The sequence below is a fragment of the Anarhichas minor genome, unplaced genomic scaffold (genome assembly GCF_050575085.1).
Source record: "Anarhichas minor isolate MPS153535 unplaced genomic scaffold, ASM5057508v1 ptg000017l, whole genome shotgun sequence".
Taxonomy (NCBI): domain Eukaryota; kingdom Metazoa; phylum Chordata; class Actinopteri; order Perciformes; family Anarhichadidae; genus Anarhichas; species Anarhichas minor.
In genome coordinates, this window is record NW_027466463.1 from 9,396,994 (window position 1) to 9,406,831 (window position 9,838).

Below are 9,838 nucleotides of genomic sequence, written 5' to 3' on the forward strand. Positions count from 1 at the left end.
ATGGACACCATCCAAAATCTAATAGTTTTAAAATGAAATAATATTAGTTGTACCCAACCTACTAAGTCACAACAAAACAAAGAAAGGTTTTTGCTTTATATATAGTTATATACCCATGTATCCATATTTCCTGCATCCAGTTCACAGCTGTTGAGATGCACTTTGTTCCAGTTGTAAATGGTGCATGCTATTTGGCTAAGACACGAGTACAATGTGTTGCAATAATGCAGATGAGACAAAACTGAGGAATATAATGTGCCAAGGCATCCTTGAAGAGGGAATGATCTTTAAAATATTCCTAAACTGCAGAAAGTCTGATTTTAAAATCCCTTTCATTTGTCTGCTGAAGTCATGTCTGAGTCAACAAGCACGTCCAGATTCATAGTTCAGTCAGAAGAGATGCTTAAAGAATAGAAACATTCATTGACTTGGTGCACAATAGGAAAGTTGCAACATCCATGTCAAAGTCTGGACTGGTGGGGGTGAAGGGGGCAAGAGCAATGCTGAAGATATAAATGGATGAGATGTGGACTTCTGATAAGGAGACTGGTTGTGATGGAGACTGGGGGTGAAATGCATGGGGGAGCTACACGTGAATTCATTAGCCCCCAAGAAATACAGCAGTTTTCTTCTGTATACATGAATCAGAATCGGTTTATTGCCAAGTACGTTTGCACATACAAGGAATTTGGCTGGGTGATTGTTGCATAACAATAAACACAGTGCAATAGTATAAGACAATTTAAAAACAAATACAATTATCTTAAATTAAGCCTATAGTGTCAAGTGTATGTTTATAGTTAAGAGTTGTGCGGTCTGCCCTTGTCCTTGGCAGTGGCTGCAGCGTACCAGATGGTGATGGAGGAGGGACTCAAGGATGGCAGTGTAGCAGTGCACCATCATTGTCTTTGGCGGGTTGAACTTCTTCAGCGGCCTCAGGAAGTACAACCTCTATGATCCTTCATGATGTAATTGTCCTCATAAAAGAAGCAAGGAGGTGTGCATGCATTGTTATGGCAGATTTGTCTTTTAACAGGAACATTTTAGTATAACATAGTATTTTCTGAAATGTAATGTTTTACAATTAATCCTGGTATGGATTGAAGATCAGAAACTGATGACATACAGCAGAAAATAATTGCGGCTGGTTCTGTTACAATCACAATCACAGCTTCACAAAGGAAAACAATGTCTTCTAGCCTCCTTTTAACATGTCACTTACTATATATTAAACATAATGTATTCCTAAATGATAAAGCAGGAAGTCTAGCTGTGAAAACATTTTGACCTTGTATCATTTTGAAACATGCATTACTCACTACTCACTGATACACTACTCACCCAAGTGCAGACGTGCCACTTGGCACAGCAGACCAAGCCAGACTGGCTTAAGCAACTACTGCATTTTATGATCTTCTGTTCACTCAATACAGTTTGGCGTGTTTTTATTAACTATAACAAACATCATTCATTGCCACACAGTAACAGGAAATAGATACGGGGTTCAAAGTAACTCCTCGGCTTACTTCAAGGGGGACATTATCGTCATGAAGAAAGGATTTATTGTGCTACTGTAAGAAAGACAAGGAAACCCAAGGTGAATAATTAATCTGACAAGTGCTACTGATGTGAAAAGAGGCCTGCTGGTTAGACTAACGGCCTACTTTTACATTCACCAAACCAGTTTTATGGTATAATGATTGTGTGTGTGTTAGTGTGTTACACAGTCACCGGGAATCGTTAGGAATTGGCGCGAGATATACTTTCATTTCCTGCCACTAATGTTAGTGATGTCAGTAATGCTGTCACTCACAGATCACACTGTACACTGTCTTCACTTTTATGTGACCACAAACATTCCCAACGTTTATATTTGATGCAAAGCTCTTTTTCTTTTAATGTGAAACGATATCTGAGGAGAAGTAAAGCGCATGATGTCCATAAACACAGGAAAAGTGAATATTTCCGCAAAAAGTATACTATTCAAAAGTCTGTGTTCAGATGTTGAAGAGCCACCGGGAGGAAAAATGTTCCCACAAACATTCTGCCTCACTTTGGATGAGATTTTACCATTGTGGAATGGTATTGTGTACCATAATAAGCATTTACATGATAAACAACTATACTCAGTATTAAATATTATAGTGTATAAGATGATACTGTAGGTCAGTGTTTTTCGACCTTTTCTGAGTACATTTTCTACATTAAAAAGTTCACACCAAAAGGCACACCAAGTTTTGTTTTGAAGTGACAGGTGTTTCGTTTGGAGATGCCGTTAGCTAAGCTTGCTTGGGACCATGGCACAGTTGGATAGCTTTTCCCCACACACCAAGCATAACGGAGTCGGTGCAGTCGGATCTCCGGTGAAAGTAAATCCAAACTAAAGATAACTGTCGCTGTATTGTCCAGGGCCCAGCTCAGAGTCTGCATTTTTCCTTTTCAAATATTTCTCCATCGCTGTTCGTCTTGTCACCGCAACCTCTCCCGCCCATCATTTAATTTAAGTCGTAAATTAACGAGGACATTTTCTCACGGCACACCTGACGATCTCTCACGGCACACTGGTGTGCACAGTGGTTGAAAATCACTGCTGTAGATGACATAAATGAAACATCAATTGTATTAAACTCCATCTGAAACAAACATGATGACCTTCAGAATATGATGCAATGCTGCACTTTTTATTAAATATTTTTCCATCAAACTCTAATGCGGCTGCTCAGGAAACTGTATCTCTACTAAAACATCATACTCTTCCTATTTAGTATTAGTCATCTCGGACCTTGCTTCTGACATTCACTCAGTCTCATTGTCAGAAATGTCTTTTATTTCATGCTCCCAAAGACAAACTATTTCCTCAGCTCCTGCACACACTTGAATCAATTTCAAAGGGAGTATTTTCATGGATCATAAAATATCAATTGGACATAGTATTGCTGTGTATCAAAGGACTTCAGTAATACTTGACTTTGGTGTAGCTCCTATTAATCTGAATGTGTGCTGTTCTTGTCCCATGTTAGACCAACAACATGTTACAAACAGCGATTGGGTGAGGTCCTGCAGGTGAGGTTTTGTTTGTCGTGTTCACGACGTTAAGTTTCATTTTGACTTTACAAAAAGCTGATCGCGTTGTGTCGTGTTTAAGTTTCATTGTCACGGAGTAATTTAAACCGACACCATGATGTTTCTTTCCAAACTTAACTCGGTTGTTTTGATGCCATAACCAGGTGTTATTCTTTGAATTCACACCGTTAACCACGTGTTAACTGCAACCGTACCGGAGCGCCATAGTTCGAGAGAGTGATGCCAAGAGTTCCTGACAAAGTATCAGCATGTGATCAGTTGAGATGAGAATGCGTTGGCTCTGTAGCATGATGGTGTGATAGCGGAACATTTTTGTATTGCTTGCCAGTTGCTGGGTGGGTATTGTCTTGAAATAGCCTTTGGGCTTTTTGCAGGCACCTCACCTCACCAATATCACGGATGCAAGTTAGATAGGTATGTTCTGGGTGGTTTTAGTTGACAAGAGCTTGGCACAGGATTTTGGCTTTCTTGGCTTTTCCCTTCAGAAAATTCCAAACCTGGGTGGAGATGAATGATGACTATGTCAGGCTCTGAGTGATGCTGATTTCCAGGAACCCAAAACTGTTCACTTGCTCCACCTCAGCTCCATTGATGTAGACAAGGGTCTGATATCAACGATCAGCTCCTTCGTTTTGCTGATGTTGAGCAGTAGCAAAGTAGGAGCCAGGTATAGCCTGTGCCATTTTGTACACCCTTTTTGGTCACTTACGGTAATTGAGTCATGTGGGGTTGGGGATAGCAATGGGGATATATGCTGTTCCGTAGTTTAGTTTAGTGAATTTTTTTGCTGACCGCTGTTATTGCTATTGTTGCTATTATAGCTATTATCACTATTATCATTGTTTGACTCTGTTGATCGCCGTCGATTACCTTTGTACACCAAACAGAAAGTATTTTGAACGTTATTGAATGTGTGTTAGCCAGCACAAGAATTTGTTTGTTTCCTGCAAATAAAACTACAAAACTCAACCACTGGATCCTTGAATGATTGACGGCCAGCGCGTCCGCAGGTTGATCTCCCTTACTCAGCTTCTCGGTGACTAATTTTAAGTTGCCGATAGCCACCTATATTAATGATGGCTCTGCTCTATTCAAGTGTCCCAGTGAGTCACTGAAGCAGCAAAATGGAATTCAGCCATCATTCATTTTGTTATTTAAATCTTTGTTTTTCATACTTTTACAAAACAAATTTCTTCATTAAAAAAAGGCCTATGCCATTGAAATTATTTCAATCGTTCAAGTATTGTACATGGTCTCTGTTCATTGTATTTTACAAAGAGTCCGCAAAGCCCTCCTGTCCTTGGCAGTGCACATGCCATGCCAGTTTGTAATGTTGCCAGTCGAGATGCTCTCTATCACTCCGCTGTAAAAGTTGACAAGAACTTGGCACAGGAATTTGGCTTTCTTAAGTTCCCTTCAGAAAATTCCTAATGTCAGGCTCTGAGTGATGCTGATTTCCAGGCACCCAAAGCTGTTCAGTGCTCCACCTCAGCTCCATTGATATAGACAAGGGTCTGATATCAACGATCAGCAGTAGCAAAGTTTCTGGGAGCTGCTGGCGGCCGCATCTGCATGTGTCGCTGTTATTGTATGGTCATGCGACTTCTGAAAATACAATCAAACTAAGCTGCACCATAACCAAGTCATTGTTGATTATTATGTCTGATTTGATCCAATGTTTACGTTGATGAGCGGTGGTGAGACTTTAAAGCAGTTTGAATAAAGAATAAGTTTCCTTCAGGCTGCATAGCAGGATGTTAGAATGAGGTCAAATTCACAAGACATGATCCTACACCACCTAGAGTCCATTAGAGGGCAGCACCTGTTAATCATTTAGCAGGGACTTCAACAGCACTGCTCCTGCCAACAGCAAACGACTACCATCTCACTCTTCATCCTTAAATGTATCTGTTCAAAGTTTTGTTTAAATCTATTTAAATCCAACACTCACATACACCTATAAAGTATTATGCTCATTCTGTCCACAAAGAAATCCCTTCTAGTTCGTCCCTTCCCTTCTAGAGTAATTTTGGAAGATATCTACTTGATTTGTTCAACTGTCTAACTTGAGTCGTCAAATAGACAAGGACTGTTTTGCACCACCTGCATAGACCTGTGTGGACAAGGGGAACAATCACAGCGACAAATAATCCTTTTAATGTCCATGTTTTGTCAATTGTGTATCTACCCTTTAAATCCCCCACAGTATCATTTAGCATACTTGTGACGTAGGCGCGGTTGCCATTCAGCTGCAGGAGAGAGAGGTGTTGGGGAGGCTCATGAGAGGACCAGGTGAGTTGATTGGCACACCTGGCGCTCGTTGTCTAATCATTCTCTCGCCTTTAAATGCAGCAGCGTGCTGGACCTTTGGATGGCAGAGAAGCTGAGCTACCAGAGGCGCTTGGGCTAAAAAGAGTTGTATATTCGTGTTAAATGCTTACCAGAGTCTGCCATTAACAACATTAATCATTGTCGCCAATGAGGTCAATCTAACTATATGCCTCCGCGTACTTCACTCATGCGTTTGATGTCATGATGCAACTGTGGATCGTGCAATCCAGGAGACTCCAATGGATTTGTTATGTACCCAAGACTGTTTTTCTTGGAAGTGATATCATTCTTTCTTCTTCCTCCTATCTTCTTCCTGAAACTTTATCTACTGTGTTTCTTGTGTTGCTATAAAAACTTTCTGAAGTTTAGGATAAATGAACATTGGCTGTACCTGTAATTTTCATTAAATGCCACAGTAAACATGTCTATCTATCTATTTTTTTGTGAAATAACTTTGGTGAACAAAGACCATGTACAATACTTGACTGAAATATTTTCAATGGCATAGATAGGCCTTTTATCAATAAAGACATTTTGGCATGTCACAGTATGAAAATCACAGGTGTGAATAATAAAATGTACAAATGCTCACACAGTCAAAAATAGCCATGCACCGTTTACAACTGGAACAAAGTGCATCTCAACAGCTGTGAACTGGATCCAGGAAATATGGATATGTATTTATATAAATATAGACATATTGGTCCTATTTTAGCTGCCCTCTACTTGCTCCTAGTTACTTCTAGAACTGTTTTAAAATGTTATTCTTAACCAACAAACCCATTCATGGTCGTGCTCCATGTTACATTATTGACCTCTTGACTCACAAGGCTTTGGGATAACGTGCTAGAAGATCTCTGGTTAGCTAGCTCTGTGTCTGCTTTTAAATTACATTGAAAACACACACACACACACACACACACACACACACACACACACACACAAACACAGTCATGATACCATAGAGCTGGTTTGGTGATTGTAAAAAATCAAACCAGAAGCAATATATTCTCCTCAGCAGCGCTACAACGATGTACTGTTTGATTGATGATTCACCTCAGGGTTACTTGTCTTTCTCACAATAAAGCAATAAATCCTTTCTTTATGACGATAATGTCCCTCCTGGAGTAAACAGAGGAGTTACCGTATCCCCTAACTCTATTTCCTTTTACTGTGTGATAATAAATGATGATAAAAGTCATAATTATTTTCATATTTTAAAAAAAAAGAAAGAAAATAGCCACATTTTATTGAGCAAACAAGAGTAGGATTAAATGATGTGGTTGCACGAGCTAGTTCAACTAAATCTTCATTATTGGCAAAATGTAATTCTGTTCTGATGTATTGCACAATTCAGTTTCAGGTCACAGAGTTTGTGACACAAACAAGAGGCAAGATATCACAGAGGTTCAACATGGATTTTGTTGCCTTTATCAGATAAGAGCTAAAACAATCCCTTTTGGGAAAGCCCAAAACGCTGTGTCTGACCTGAAGCTCAATCAAACATTTACACATTTTCTTTAATCTAATTCCGCTTACATGCATTGTGTTCAGTGGTGAATCATCACTAAGGGACTTTTGGTAATGCTTTGATTGTTAAAACATTGGGATGTCACCTTTCAGCTGAGCTGATTCTTTGTTTGACTTTTTAAATCTCAAAAACCCCTCTGTTTCTATTCAACTATTGTGGATGCTGCGTTCATGCATAACTAAAGGGCTGAATTCTGAAATGCTTAAAGGTTGAATAGACTAGTAGGCAGGGTGTCCCAATTGTTGTGCCAGAGGCACACTCGAAAGCAAGTGTTATTAAAGAATGAAGATATTTTCTTTAAAGTTTAAAACAATTATAATAACATTGTCTTGTAAAACAAAAAAATCGCAGGTATGTCGATGTCTAACGTTACAATATTGTTTTAAGGCTGATTTGTGCATGACAGTCCCGCATTCAACGCAATGCTCTGTCCCATTTCCTCCTTGTTGATGGCATGTGACGCCCAAAATTTAACTTAAAACCAGCAGCGAAGTTGCTGCACTTGTTACTGCTCCTCTTGCCGGGTAGGAGCACTGGTTGCTAACCACTTTTCTGTCATGAAATGGCCCAGTATGTTTACGTAAACGCCATCAAAAACTTCTGATGATATATCAGGGTCTCATTGGGTTGTCTCATTTCATAGGGGAAGATTTCAACCACTACCCCTTTCAACTCTGTTCCACGGGGCCAGTCGAAAAGCGAGGGGCACTCAAAAACGAGGGGTTGGGGTACAAATAAGAAATGGGATTGGCCCTAAGTGTCTACGGACTGCCAGCAGCTCTAAGAGGCTGTACCTATAGGCACAGTAGTGCTTTGAAACAAGTTATACCATCAGTATGCTGACAAGTAGATGTTTACTCCCTGCAGCTTTGATCTTAGCAGTAAATCCTGTTGTGTTTCGCTGCTCAGGCCTCACCTAAACATACTTAAAATACATGTTGTTCTGCCAGCAGCTCTATGAGGCTTTACGTAAATACATGTTGACAAGGTGACATGCGTCACAGTTTTTGTAGCTCCAGTTCACTAGCAAGGACCACACCATCAATTAGAATTGTTTAACAGATTTATTGAAGGTAAACGGGATTGAGATGCGAGGCTTGAACTTTGTGTAGCTCGTCCTGTTAGCCGAATGAGTTGTGGGGAGCTTCGATAGGGAATCCGCCAAAGCACACGGGCACGGCAAACCCCCAAAACCCCATGTTACTTGAGACTAGATCAACCTGAGTTTAGATCTTTACAATGTGGGCGAATGTAGAGGAGGTAGCTATTTGTCCGAGCTCTACAAGGAAAGGGGACAACATTAATCAAAGTGATGGTATGAGGCGGAGAACTCGGAACATCTGAGGCACGCAAAAAAGCGGGCAAGAATGTAGCTTCTAAGGTTCAAGCAATGTCAGGATTATTGCATCCAATAGCGCCGAGGATTTTTGAACAGGCTCTTTGCTCAGAAGACCTGTGACAGTGATGTCATGGAATAGGTTAGATGGTAGAGATGACTGGAGGCCGGGCTCGGGTCACCGCATAAAGCTTTAGAGAAGAAGCCCATTCCACATAGGTAAGTTTGAGTTTTCTATGGCTATCCCTGAATGGGCCGAGGTAACGAAAACAGGTCATTGGACGCGATTGAACGACGGGACGGTTATGATGTACTGGTTGCGTCAAGGAAGAAGAGGACATTTTTCCGAAGCTGACCATGTGAACGAAAAGATTGTGGGTTATCGCCGATGAAGTTCTGTTGATCGATGACCGGCGCAAACGAGGTAGGATTTACGAGTTTAACGACAGCGTTGAATATGGAAGAACCGATGTTGGACAGGTGTCTGCAAGAGGGCTGACCTTCTGAACTTCTGGAATGAGAAACGAGATAGCAATGGCGTTGCAGCAGCCCGGACATGAGCTGCATCGAGAACGCACTAGTATGTATGAGGGTGCTGGATTAGGCAAAAATAAGATTATTTCTTCTTCAAGGACACTATCAACACAGTTAAATTAGCCAGTTTTGTCTCATCTGCATTATTGCAACACCTTATACTCGTGTCTTAGCAAAAATAGCATGCACCGTACCCACTCTTCTATATTCATTAAACAAGGACTTCTTGTAACTTAAGTGTAAATTGGATTTTATTGACATGTTGATGTTAAACTTGTGAACAGGTTATAATGCAGCAAATACTGTACATGAATATAAATAACAATACAATAAGTAACAAAACAGAAATGGAAGGTAATTAAATAAGAACATGTCCTTCCCCATCTGCTGACAGCTTGTTTAATACACCCATCATTTGACTACCTTCATTTGGAAATGGATCAAGAAGCCTTCACACTGGCATTCAGTCTATTCATATAAACTATAACATAGTGTACCAGTTAAATTACTGCTGTGAATGATGTAACAAATAAAAGGTGCATAATAATAAAGTGATAAATGATTGTTTTTTTCACCAAACAGGTCAGAACTTGCAGAACTGATTTCTATGTCTTAAAAAGTCTGATGAATGGTAAAGAAGGATACATAAAATACAGTTTAGTAAAACAAAACTTCTACTTCCTCTTCAACTCCAACAATCCACATACATTAACCCTTAAGTGGCATCAAAGTTATGGAGAATATTTGTTTACTTTTGCACGACAATGTCACGTACATTTTCTGGTTCTTGCTCCTTCTGACGCTTCACTGAAGCTACATTATTGTTATTATGGTATCTTATGTTTTTCAACATATATTTATCTTGTAAAGGTTACTATCTCTTCAATCTCTGGTCTGACAAAAACTTTTAAATAGAGATATAAACAATGCTGCACAAAACACACTTCACTGACTGACCCTATGGGGTCAAACTGGTTAAATCTGTTACATGAATACTTCATAAATCAAAGACTTGTGAATCC